Below are 14303 nucleotides of genomic sequence, written 5' to 3' on the forward strand. Positions count from 1 at the left end.
TTGCAGGTGTAGTGGCATGTCCACTGATCCACTCCTGTGAGGCTCCACCTTTTCTGCACCAAGTGGATGATGTGCAGTGTCTCCAGGGACTCTTCTAGTCTCCCTCGTGTAAAAATACACTTCAAAATGATTTTGTAATGCTTTTTTCTTGCTCCGTGTTATCGCGTTGTATGTCTGCTTCCTGAATGAGAAGCTTCACACTGAGCTTTTCTCGATAGGCTCCGCCCCCCTAAGTGTGGGGGCTCTCCTTGGTGAGCGTTTCGCTCCCATTATCGTGTGTAGTCTTCGAGGGAATCCCTCTAACAGGGTGGGGCCTACCGCTCTTCGCGTACGCGGCTGGGACCAGAGGTTCCCGCTCGCGTCGCGCTCCTCCATTCTGACGGTGGGAGCTTCTCCTTGCTACGTGATCGGGAAAGGGATTTCCCGCTGGCGCTTGACTCCGCCCCCACGAGGGTGGGGGCTAACCCGCTCCTAGCTGTGATCGCAACGCCACGGGGTTTTACGCCTGATGTGAGGAGATCTGCGAGCCCCTGAGGTACCGGGTAGTGCGGCACGGGGCCGCAGACTCCTCACCTTGATTATTTATGTTAAATATATGCCGCTGCGCTGCGCGCACGTTTCTGAGGCTTACTACAATGCCTTTAGTATTAACGTATCTTTAAATCACTGTAGAATTATTATCAAGACAAAAAATACTATGGAGCTTGAATGAAATGGTACTTATCTCTGGAGAGCAGGAAAAGAAGAGGAAGGACAGAGGAACAGGAAAGACTAGGTCACATAGCCAGAGACTAAAGGACTACAGGAATGATGGGACTTTTTTGTGAAAAATAAATAAATAAATAAAGTTTTACTAAGTTATTATTTGTTGAAACTACTAGAGAGAGACAATAAAAGAAGATGAAGCTTAATGCTCGCCTCCGTCTTGACATAGAATGTTACCCTCCTTCTCAGGACCAGATAGCTATAGGTCTGAATGTCACCATCATCACGGGTCTCGAATGTTGCCAACTCGTCACCAAATTTGTGGTGTCTGGGTCATCAAGATGACACAGGAAGCACACAGGAACAGGTAGGTGCAAAAGGAAGTGTGGTTTATTCAGTTACAGGTTACAAGCTAGAAAGGAGACAGGCGAGCAGGTAAGTAGTCCTGAATTCCCCCGACCATCAATCAGAGGACCTCAGGGCATCCAAGGTTCCATGTGCATTCTACATTCCATCAGGGTAGCTGGTGCAGACATGACGATACAGTCTCCTAGTCCAGGCCAGGGGAAGAAAGTATTTAAAAGGCTTGCCACCGTTTTGGATTGATTTATTTGGATTGGATTTTTTTCAGTGTGTTTCTAGCGTTTGTCTACTGCTCTGCTCCTCCCTTACCCTGTGACTGTCACCCATCAAATACATTTGTTTTGTGGGTTTCTGGTGCTTGAAATGCCATCATAAGGTGCAGGTAAACCTCTAGTAAGTTCCCAACTGTGCAAAATATTTTTATTTTGGGACTGGAGAAAGGAAACATCTCTCTTTAAGTGCTGCAGGGGAGGGTATTTTCCTTCACAAGCACTGCTGTCAGGATTGGGGGAGGGTGGAATGAATTAGGCCTTCCCTTCAATGATCTGCACCTGTTGTCAAATAAGTCTCTCTGAATATGCTAGTGTTTCCCCATGGTGTACCTTTCTCTGAATCCCTGGTAGACATTCCAGAATCTGCTCTGCGTTTTGGATCTCAAAACATGATGCATCCTGGGGGATGCAGTCCCAAATTACCTTTTTGATTGGTGACCTTTGGTAGTTACCAACTAGTTGTTCCCTCATGGGGTTCAGGAACAGTTCAGGGATGGTTGGCCTAACACCCAGGTTCTGATTTAGAGAGACTCTCTTGTTGGGTCTTTTGGGAGAATCCTCTAGGGTAAGTCTGCAAGGACCCTCTTCCCCTTTCCCCTTTTGCTAAATAACATTTAGGATGCATAGCTAATCAGATTGGAGTGAGTGTGAGTGTCCCGCCAGTCTTACGTTCAGGCAGACAATGTGCAGGAAACAAGGTTGGCGACAGTGCTCATAGCTGAACATACTGTCTTTGTAGCATTACCAAGGTCAGAATGAGTTGTATTTAATTGTCTGATGTGCTCAGTCAAGGAAACCGTTTAAATGTTTCTGTATTTCCCAAACTGAAAGTCCCTGAACTGGACTGTTTGATCATCCTTTCATATTTACCCCCTACCCGCAGAATTTGTATTTGATCCACAAATCACAAAATATTGCTTTGTTGATGACATGCATACATGCATCACCCCATATGCAGCTGCATGCATAGGTCAGTGGTAGTAATGTGGGGTGGAGGTCAGGATGTTTTTTCTTGTTAGGGTTTTTCATGTCATGCTTTGCTATGATTTCTGGTGCTCAATGTACTGCATTTCTTGGCCACTGGGTAATTTCAGCGGACAAGTGCCATAGTTGGGGGCGTCTCACAGGCCACACAGTCACGCTGCCTACACCAGGTGTTGGTGATCATGACTGTACGCCCCTCAGTCCACAGGCACATGTACATGCCCAGCACACCCGCAGAAAGGCAGGCCGTGGTCCAGGACTTTTACGGGATGGCACATTTCCCCAAAGTGCTAGGTGCCATTGATTGCACCCATGTGGCTCTACATCCTCCAAGGGCCACTGAGCACATCTATTGAAACCGCAAGCACTGGCATTCCATCAACGTGCAGGTTGTATGTGATGGCAAGGGAATCCATCACCTCTGTATATGCCAACTATCTAGGGTCCAGTCATGATAGTTTTATATTCATAATGTCACCCCAAACGGGGACCTGGAAGCTGGGAGGCATGGCGACACATGGCTCATTGGTGAGTAGAAATGTCTCTGCACATGCATGCATGTCAGACACTGACAAATGGCAAAACCTAGCTAATGACAACCATTATCACCTCCCCAGGGGACAGTGCCTACCCTCTGAGAACCTACATGATAACGCAAATACGGAACCCCACCACACCACCCCAGGTAAGATACAACGCAGTCCATATTGCAACCCGGGGTATAGTGGAGCGCACATTCAGAGTGCTGAAGTCATGTTTCTGCTCCCAATACCGCTGTGGTGGCCAGCTGCTATATGCGCCCCCAGTAGTGTGCAGGATCATAGTGGGAGCATGTGTCCTGCACAGCATTGCAACCTGGCGGGGCGTGCCGGTGGACATGGTGGTGCCCCCACATCTCCAACCACATGCACGGCCGCTGCGCATGGGAGGAGAAAGGGCACGTGTTGAGGCAGCCTGTACCCAGCTGTGGCAACTTTTTTCACCTAAAATCCCACCCCTGCAGAGTGCACACAGACCTGCCTCATACCAGCTGACAATTGATGATGACAAAAGGGACAGTCAACTGTCACAGCCACACCACCCCGAGATTGTGTGCATCCCTAGCTACTTAAACAGACCCAATGCTGTGTCAGTAAAAGGCACACATTCATGCAGCACGAAGGACTACCCTCTTGCAAAACAGCACACCCAAATACTGGTATGTCACCCAACTCCTCCCAAACCCCATCTCAGCCGCCCAAGACACCATGGCATGGCATGCAATGTCAAAGCAACCAAATGAATGCACAACACATGAAACAAGTATCACAAAGTGCACCATCACAAATGGAAACAGGCCACAGAAAATTCCCTCTCACCTATGAAAAAGAAACAGCACACATGAAGAAATACTTAATTGCAAGACAAAACATGAAAACAGTACCCAACAGTGGTAACGTCTGACAGTAACCAATCACAATAGCGCAAGTGTCACAACCTGACAAAGGCAGTACATCGACCACTTCCATCTCCCGTGTGGTGCTGGTAGGTAAATGTGGCAGGGTACTGCATACAACATGAACTGCATCTGCAATGGAGACAGGCAAGTTAAGACATGAAGAAGCCACCTGCAAATATGCTTAATGGGCAGTATGGAATAAAATATAAAAATCAACCATGCAGTGGAGAAATCATCTGCAGTCCCAACTAGGGGTGTATACACAGTTTGGACTACAGACTGGCCACACAACTGATGGAAGCCCAATTCCTCTGTGTAAGTTACTGTCACACGGTGCCACCCTTGCGAGCCCATTGAAAGGGGAAGCAGGAGCGGCATATGTGTCTGGTCCCCAACCTTCAAACACAAACACAAGACAAGCCTGCATGGGCCCAGCAGGAACACACAGTGGATGCCTACGGGTGCCAAACAAAGCAACACACTGTAACATAAATGTACAATTGCTCTCCACAAAAAGCACGTACAAGAAAATGGCATCCGACGCGGACCTTTAACCCCTGCCCACAGAAATGCCCATGGATGCCACGTCACTTACGCGCTTACGCGCTAAGGGCCTTTCCTCGAATTACACACAGTCACACGCGGACTTACTGTTTTTGCACGTGCGGATTCACTATGCATCTGTGCCGAGGGAAACGCCCGCATCACGTTACTTACACACTTACGTGCTAAGGCCATTTCCTTGGATTACACGCTGTTGTGCTGTTTTTTCACATGCTAAATCACTCTGCATCAAGCTGGCCACGCGACAACACACGGAACACCACGCTCCTGCCCAGAAGGCCATTTTCTTTCCCCCCAAGCCCTGAGCTGCCTCCCACGAACCATCTGCTGCTGCCTGCCTGCCTGCTGGCCACGTGCTCTGCTATTTGGTGCCTGCACATCAGCCATCTGCAGGGGTCCATTTGCTGCGACCACCCCTGCTGGAGCAGAAGACTCCCGACTGCAGTTCCATCGCTCCACAACCCAGCACCAGGACCCAGTTGCCCACCCACACCTGTCTCAGGGGTTGCCATGTCGGGCCACATTCCATCTGGGACCAGTGGCGACCCCACAGCAGAGAGGCAGAGGGCTGCCAGCTTCATTGCAGGAGAAGCTGACATCCTGGTGGAGCAAGTCCTGGTGCATTATGATGCCCTCTTCGGATGAGCACGCGCCGACAAGGATGGACGGAAGAGGATCTGGATGGACATTGTGGGTGCCATCAACGCGGACGGGGTGGCAACCAGCGACCTCCAACACGTCCATAAGCACTGTGAGGACTTCAGGTCCAGGACCCTCCGGAAGGCCAAAAGAGGGTCCTGGAACGCATTCGCCAAGCCCTTCACCTCCAGGTCCTCCAGAGGCAGACCCGTCTGGAGTCCAGCGGTAAGTGTCCATGCATACTTATTGGATGGAGTGCATGTTGAGGTGTGCCAGGAGTGTGCAGCTTGGACATATATCCGAAATGGCACATGTATGGATGTGTATGTGCAGGGACATGACCATGCTGCATTTGAGTCCAGTCATGTGTGACGGACATAAATGGTGTATGTGTTCCAAAGCATGATGCACAACTGCATGTGGAGATGGACACATGTTAGCTTTTCTGTGTATGCCATGGTTGGGGTGTGACACAAGGATGCTGGTTCCACCTTCATGTACGTGCATCGTGTGGCGTAAATGTGCGGGTGTGTGTTTGTCATGTGTGCGACTGTGATACGTCATGGATGCATGTGACATAGACATGTAGGTACCCGATTGGCAGATGTGACATAGTTGCCGATGATTGCACTGTGACAGGTGGTGGAGATGTACAGATGCATGTCTGTCTGGTGGCATGTGTGCATGTGTTCGGCACTCCCCATGTTGCTTGTGACGTCATGCCAACCTTCGGATGTTCATGCAGTTGTGTGTGTATGGATGCTGCTGCCTGCTGCACGATTCCTGTTAATTTGTGCATGTGTGTGGGTTCAAATGATATGTGTGTTGGGGGGTGTGATGCCATCTGTGAAGTTTCACACTGCCACTCATGTGCAACTGTCATGTGTGTATCAGACCATTGTACAGTGCCCTGATGCCTGTGTTCTGTCTCTCCCTGTCTGCAGCGTCGACTGATGAAGAGGGCGGAGACGGTGCTGTGGAGCACAGCGGCAGGGATCCCACCGCCAGCCGGAGACGCAGGCCCAGCTCCCCTCCCAGGTAAGGATATCTTCCGGGAGTGAGGAGTCTGGTGCCTCGTCCATGGCTGCAGCTGCCGAGGGAAGGTCCAAGAGGCGGAGGTTGGAGATGGACTCCTCGGCAGCAGTAGGGGCAGCTGAGCCCCCACAGGGGCCTATGGAGGAAGATGGCACAGAGTCATCCAGGTTGGTGGGGGGTTTGGTTGAGGAGGAGGCTGTGGAAGCCCCACGCACAGGGCCTGGAAGGTGGGATTCCACTGGTGCTAGTGGTGCAGTCCAGGGGCAGGGAGAGGAGGCAGCACAGGCCACCACGGAGGTGCCTGTGTGTAATCCTGTCCCCGATCCTGTGACTGCATCATCCGGCACCAACAGGGATACCTGCGTCCATACCCGTTTTCAGGGAGGGGATGCGCAAACAACAACTGGCCTTCCTTTCCCTGCGGACATAGCAATCTGTGACCGGATTGAGCCAGTCTTAGCTGGTGTGGCATTGCACCAACGTGGTATTCGGGATGACGTGCAGGGTTCTCGTCTGGACAATGCACATCATTTCGAATACCTGTTTGGGCATGTCACACTACTAGGACAGGTCGTCGGCACTGGGTTCATCCATGTGCTGGATCTTCTTGCGACCCCCTCCTCAACTGAACCCCCTATGCGTCAATCGTCCTCTGTGCCATCTTCCCACCCAAGTATCACCTGTGCCCCCTGTGGAGCTGCCCCTGAGCCAGCGGCTAGGCTGGTAGAGGACACATCCCTGCCACAGTTGGGAGTCGGAGGTCCAGCAGGGGTGGCCACCCCACCAACTGGACCCCAGCAAATGGAGAACGTGCAGGCATCAACAAGCAGGGCACGTGCACGGCAGCAGCAGGCTCAAGGTGGGAGCGATCATGGCTCAGGGCCATCAACATCCCAGGGGCAGGCATCGGCCGACAGGCAGAAGGACCCAGGATTGGGAGTTTCTTCTGTATGGCAGAGGTTGGGCCAGCAGATAGACGCATAGCGGCGGCGGGCGGAGAGGGCACGGCTCACAATGGTGAAAATAACATGAAATAAAGTGGCCACCCCTCATCTCAGAAAAGTGGCTGCCCCTGACCTCAAAAAAGTGGCCCACCACTCACCTAAACAAAGTGGCCTCAAACCCTCATCCGTGAATCGCATCAAATCACGACTTTACAGCAAATGCTACTTATGGAAGGTTTATGGTGTTTGTTGCATGTAATGTTTTGTCTAAATGCTTGAGAAAACCAGTGATACCATTCTCTTTGTTCTAAAAAGACATCATCACATAGCTAAATCATATACTTATTTTGCAGAACCAGAATCAAGGCATGTCTACTAGTTGCCACCAGTAATGTAAATAGATTGGCATTTAATAAACAATGCAGCCAAATGATCACACCGGAAAGTACCTTACCAGTTGTATTTATGCTCAAACATTACATTACAAGACAACTCATAAAATAAAATAACTTTGCATACTTACAGTTCTGTGGAAAGTCTTTTTTTCTGTTGAAAGTCATGTAGCTGGATTCAAAATATGATGATACACAAAGATGTAAAACTGAATGATTCATATATTTTCCCCGGTGATGACAGTGCAGACATGTCAACACCATCTTCATGAAGGGTACCATCTTCTCAGAAACTGAAACTTTATGATTCTAAGTTCTATGTCACCATTGCTACTTTGGTCTTTGATTGGGCACATCTTGGTTTCAGAGTACATGTGTTTTGCTTTTCAACTGAAATAAGTCTTTGAGGTTGTAGTGTTTGAAGTGATGATGGTCAAATGTGAATCTTACAGATGCCATACAGTAAGTTTTTAAGATGTTAGTTGGTGACTTATCCAAACTCAAATTTACTGTTTTACTTTCAAAGATAAATTAGGCTGTTTGCCTTCAGGAAATGTGGTTTGGCCCTACAATCTAAGAACATTGTTGCATGCATAGACAAGTTGCCACAAAACTCTTCCTGGAAACCTAGAAAATCCCTCAATAAACAGTTCCTTCAACAATGCACTTCCGTGTGCAACCAGGTCGATTATGTCTGTATTTTGCAATTGGACAAGCACATTCTGTTCTACAGACATGAACATAAAGACTTCAAGGTTGCCCTGGCTGAGGTGGATTCTTAGGCGAATTTTAATATTCTTCAATTTCAAAAAACCTCTTTCACATGCTACTTGTGTGCAAAATAAGGTCACAATGAACTTGTATGCCAAACACAATTGCCTGTAAGAACTACTGAAAAGTTTATACTTTTTAAGAATTGAGTAGCAACATACTGCAACGTTACGGCATTTATTGCATTTCTTTACTAAATGTTTAGGTTGGTCTCCAAATTCTTCTTGTAGTGCTGGATCTTCACTACATAGGTCTTCAATGGCATACTCTTTTGATAGTGTTAGCCACAGTTTAAAATACTTGGCTGCAAAGTTCAACAGTTCTTCCCTTAACCCCTCTACCATTATAGAGTCAATCAGTCTTTCAAGCAAGGAACACATATTTCTAAGAGCATTGTCTGGTAGACATTGATCAAAAAGTTTGGGATCCAGGCAAGATATATCGGCGGCAAGAGATGAGTGGGTTTTAAAACGACTAGTTTGGCTTTGAATAAGGTTGTCCATAATGGCATGTCCACTAACTCTAAACCCCTCTTTAGCCAAGGTGATCGGCTCATCCCTTGCACTCATTCCAGGCATACTCTTTTTGTTGGCCACTCTCCCCTCTGGAAGTGCAGCTTCCACTCCTTTATCACAATTATTTTTTCCAAGCCTGCGTTGGCCCATTCTGCACATTTTTCTGCTGCACAACATATGGAATCAAAATTTCTTCACTCTGCAGCAAGCGCTTTCAGAGTGTCCAAGACCATTTGGTGTGACTGAAGAATGTCCATTCCACTTGTCTGGAGGTAATTAGATAATCGGGTTGCAGAATTAAATACTTAAAGATATAACTGGGCTGTGAGCACTGTTTGAAATATGCTCAAAGCCTCAGCAAAGTTTAAAGCTGGGTAACAAATGTTTGAATTGAATTTATCTGTATTTGAGCCAATATTATTGAGTGCTACAACCACATAAATGAACATAACTTGGTCTGATTTATTAAAGGAGCCAAAAACTTTCCGTAGTGCTGCATCCTTTGCCCACCCCCATGTTTCTTCTATTATTTGGACTGTGCAGACTTCCAAAGTCAGCTCATGCCACAAAACCATCCTTTTATAGAACTCCCAGAGAAAAACAGCAGAGGATTGTAATAGGCCAAACAAAGATGTGGATTCATTTGATGCATGTGTCCCTTCTACAAGTGCAATATTTATGTGCATAGCACCAAATATGTATTTGACCAGGGTATTCCATGCTGACCCAGGATGTGAGACCACTGGATGTTATGATATGATATGATATTTTATTTGTATTGCGCTTGTACACAAGTGTTTCAGAGCACGACAGATTACTGGCCCTGCATATCAGATGCACCATTGGTTGAATTTCCAATGCACTTGCTTAGGTCAAGACCATTATCTTTAATAACACTCTGCACCAACTCAAACCGCCCCTTTCCAGTAACAAAGTGCAGTTGGTTTCTGCTAGCAGGCGTTCATGTACAGTGTCTGTAATATATCTAGTAATTATAGAGCACTACTCATTAACACTCACTTCTTGGGTTGAATCTATCTGAATTGAAAATAGTCCTGCTTCCTTTATTTCTTGACTGATTATCATTTTAATCAGTTTGGAAATGGCTTCAATCACATACCCAACTGTGGTCTTTGACATGAAGGTCCCAGAAGCACCCCGTCCTTGCAAAGTTTTTTTTTGGATTTGCATTGAAGGACCTCTATATGTTCCTTTAGATGTCGGTCCTATTTACTTAGGAGCAGAAGAATTTCAAGGAAATGCCATGATCCAGCTCTTTGTTATCCAGCTCAAACATGGACTCAGATTTCCCACGAAAACGGACCCCTCTTTTCCCAATTACTTTTACAATGTCAATAACACGCTCCAATATGGCTCTGCTTTTTCTGATTTGCTCACTTCAAGCTAATTTCTGTCAGTGGAAGAGCAGACCACTTATGTCGACCAATGAAAAGGTCATCATATATGAAGCTGTGCACTTCTGATGACCTTGGCTCGCCCCATGTTCTATAATACGCTGCTAAATATGCCTACAGTTTTTTATTCCACGGATGAAAGGACCCCTCTTTCCACGTTTAGTAAACACCATGCAAACTGTGCAAAAAAGAGCCTTTTGTATTTCAGAGTAACTTAACCAATGCTGTTTGCTCCCATCTTTCCTCCAAAATGCTAACTCTGCTTTAATTTGTTTATGTTTGGGAGGTTGAATTGGATGGTGCTCAAAGAAATGGGAAAGTTGATCTGATTTTGGATGTTAGAATAAATAGTCTGGCACCTGTGGATCATCTTTCTGTGGTCTGTGCTCCACACCTCAGTTCTCAGAGTCTTCTGCATTTAGTAAAGCAGATCAAAATAATTCCGAATGACTAGTACCTGGCACTTCCTCTGGGGGGATGATCATGTATCCAATTCTTTCCGACAGACTGGTTTCTGCAACGTCCACTTTGGGGGAATCTTCAATTGTTTGTGATAGACTGCTACCACCACCACCTGCCACTTCCTCTAAAGGGATGTCCTCAATTCTATGTCAAGACCGGAGGCTCACATTATGCTTCTCTTACTTTATTAAACACAGTAAAGAAAGGCTCAACAGCAAGGTATTTTCGTGCACCGAGTATAACATGAGTAATGCATGGAGAAAAGGTGCACTAAACATACAACATAACAAGTATATCATAACACAATAATATGTCCATGAGTTTCTGAAAGGAGACAAAACTCCATTTCCCAGAGTTCCCCAGACTTCATTAAGGAGTCACTAACATGTGACCCAGTCTTCCAATGGGTATCCAGATCCCTTCATGAACAGTCGTGAACATGATGTAACTTCCTCTTTCTTTGCTGCTCACAGCAAGAGATGAGTACATTCATGTTTAGAACTGTTTATGAAATGTTTTTCTAACTTTTCATAACCTTATTGGTTATTTTACTTAAATTTCTCAGATATAATTGCAATGTCGTTTTGCCTTTGACCGCATTAATAATAATAGTTTTTTGTTACTATAATTTGTGCCTTTGCACCGTGTTGCTTTCCAATGCCACCGACCTCCTGCTGGCCTCGAAGATAAACACCAGGAGATGCGGCACATGTTTGTTCGCATACGCGTCGCGAACGATCAGCTTTCCAAACAGCTGATCTGAAGCCCGGCTTTTTCTCAGTAAGCCCGTGTGAGGCCGACGCGGCCTTACGGAGAGGCCTGCTAAGCTGCCACAGACTGCGAAGGGAGCTCCTGCTCCCCGCGGTCCTTCCTTCAGGATCCTGGCGCTCGAGTGCGCATGACCGTTAGTATTTTAACGGTTTATGCGGACGCGAGCGCCGGAATCCTCACAAACGGCGGATTTCATAATTTCTCCTACTATATACTTGTAGAAAGACTGAATTCTGACTGAAGTGATCCTTAATTAATATTTATATCGGATTTGCATATAAAAAACAAAAAAAAAGGAAAAGAGGAGGAAGAAGACCTCCAGTTTCAGCTGACTTGAAAGGACACTATTGGCAAACTGAACTTTTATTACTGGGTTAGAGAGAAGGTGTCCAGAAGCCCAGAGAAAAAGAAAAAAAAAGTGAGTAAGGTGCTTTAAATTTTAACATGGCAGCGCAGTACTCAGCTCAATCAGAGCAGGATTGGTCTGAGAATGAGGGAGATCACTGCTATATCGATGAGGTGGCAATGGCTAACAGCTTGCAAAAGGTGCTGGGATCTTCAGTGGAGACCAGCATAAAAAAAGCAGTAACCGATATGCTTATTCCCATTCAAACTCGCTTAGATACTATGGAAGAGCACCTAAGAGGGACCTCCCATCCTGGGAGGAAGAGAACACAAAAAGGAAGCACCTTACTGAAGAGGGATGTATCCCGGCTTGCAAGAGCACAAGCTCTCCGACTACCCCCCAATCCAGCGAAATAATGCCACAGCTGCCATATTGGATGCCTTCTCCGGGCTGAAACAAGCCTTTAGGAATAGGAAGGTAACTCCTTCCCATGAACCCTCTTACCCCGAGGAAGAAAACAGGGGAGATGGACCCTCAAGCCCAGAGGGAGATGGACAGGGCAGAAAGACAACCAGAACAGGGGCGTTTGCGACGCTGATCATTCCCACTCCTCATCAGAGGATGAATTTCAAATAAAGGGTTTGAAGCGCTCAAGCTCGGGTATTTTGGCAGACCCCATACCCAAGAACACAACCGGGAACAAGTCTCCTGCACACGGGATGTTCACGCCTGAAGATCTAATACATCCCAGATCCACCGACTGAGAGCCGTCTTCCAAGACAGCAAAATGCCCACGTACAGATATTGCAGACAAAGTAGCAGTAACACCATAGCTAGATTCAAAGATGATCACCTTCTTAGGTAAAAATGTGAAGGACCCGAGAAAAGGCATAGACCGTACCTGGAAGTCCTGTCAGGACAAAGTACTGGACATGGCGAGTCCATTAGCCAAGATTTCTGACCTAGCGGAAGCAGCCGTCAGCTCATCTGACCCCATTGACCCAGTGATCCTCTCTGGTTGGGTGCAACGGGCTATCTGCCTGTTAGGAATGGCTGGTTGTGCTATTTCAACGGAACGTCAGAAAGGTATTCTATATAAAATAGATGCCAAACTGAGCGAATTAGCAGACGCAGAGTCAGGGCCTACGGCACAAGGTCTGCTTTTCGGAGACCCTTTCAGGAAGGAGATGGCTAAGTTTGTCAGACATTTACAGCACTGGACAAAGCGCAGGCCTCCATCAAAAGAGTCTTCACATCCAAAATGTTCTCCAGAGGTAGAGGTCGCTCCTCCGGCCGTTATTTCTTTGACAAGAGACCTCAACACTCCGGAGGCCAGCATAACACCTGGCAAGAACGCTCCGACACATTCTTTCCCTCAAGAGGTCGTGGCAGAGGGCGTCCGTGGAGAAGAGCGGCTAGACACCCAGCCCAACAACAATCTACAGGTCAGTGTACTTATAGCAGCGACAGCGCCACAAACTCCTATAGGAGGGAGGTGAACTATGATTGCAAATGCTTGAAATAACATATCGGGGGGGGGGTGCCTGGGTCAGGGACACAGGTGGAGGTCTGCGCCTAGAGTTTTTCGAACAACCCATTCAGACATGTCACCCTTCTCCTATAGTAATGTCCCAAACAGATCAAATCGCTCTAGACAGTGAAATACACAGTCTATATCAGAAGCAAGCGATTCGCCCCTGCGTAAATCAGGGAGGTTTCTTCAGTCCCATATTTCTGGTACGCATCAAACAAAAGGTGCGGCCAGTAATAAACCTCAAAGCTCTCAACGAATTCATCATTTACCACCATTTCAAAGTGGAAGGTATACGCATGCTCAGGGACCTCCTGAGACTGAACGATTGGCTCATGCGTCTAGACTTGAAAGATGCTTACCTCGCAGTGCCGATTCATCAGGCACACATAAGGTATCTGAGATTTTCATGGAGAAATCGAGATTGGGAGTTCACAAGCCTGCCTTTCCGGCTCTCTTCAGCGCCTTGGGTTTTCACCAAACTTCTAAGGCCTGTGGTAGCTCATCTAAGAGAGCAAGGTGTCCGTCTTATAATTTATCTAGACAACATCATCTTTATGGCCCAGTCGCAAGAACTAGTTCAGAAACAGACCAGACTAGCCATACACTTGCTACACAGCCTCGGTTTTCTCATAAACTGGGAAAAGTCAGTTCTTCTTCCATCCAAGAACATGGAATTTCTGGGGTTCGTAGTGGACACCCAGAATTCTCAACTGCGACTCCCATCAGCCAAGATCCACTCCACCAAAAGGTAGATACGCAGACTCTTGCAGAAGAACCTGTTCTCTCTTAGAGAACTGGCAAGAGTGATAGGGTTACTATCCTCCTCCATTCGGGCAATATTTCCCGGCCCCCTACACTATCGAGAATTACAAAGATTGAAGGGCCAGCACTTAAGAAACAGCTTTTCTTACTCTCACCTCCTGACATTATCTCCTCAAGTGAGGACAGAGCTCAACTGGTGGCTAACGCACATGGAAGCCTGGAATGGCAGAGCCATTTTCGGATCCGCCCCATATATAGTCATCGAGTCAGATGCCAGTCGCTCCGGTTGGGGAGCGAGATGCAGCTCCATAGCCACAGGAGGAACTTGGTCTCCCCAAGAGCTGGACCTACATATCAACTATGTTGCTAGCCCTCTCGTCATTCCACACTG

Source organism: Ambystoma mexicanum, chromosome 6p, assembly GCF_040938575.1.
Source record: "Ambystoma mexicanum isolate Mex_15411 chromosome 6p, UKY_AmexF1_1, whole genome shotgun sequence".
Lineage (NCBI taxonomy): Eukaryota > Metazoa > Chordata > Amphibia > Caudata > Ambystomatidae > Ambystoma > Ambystoma mexicanum.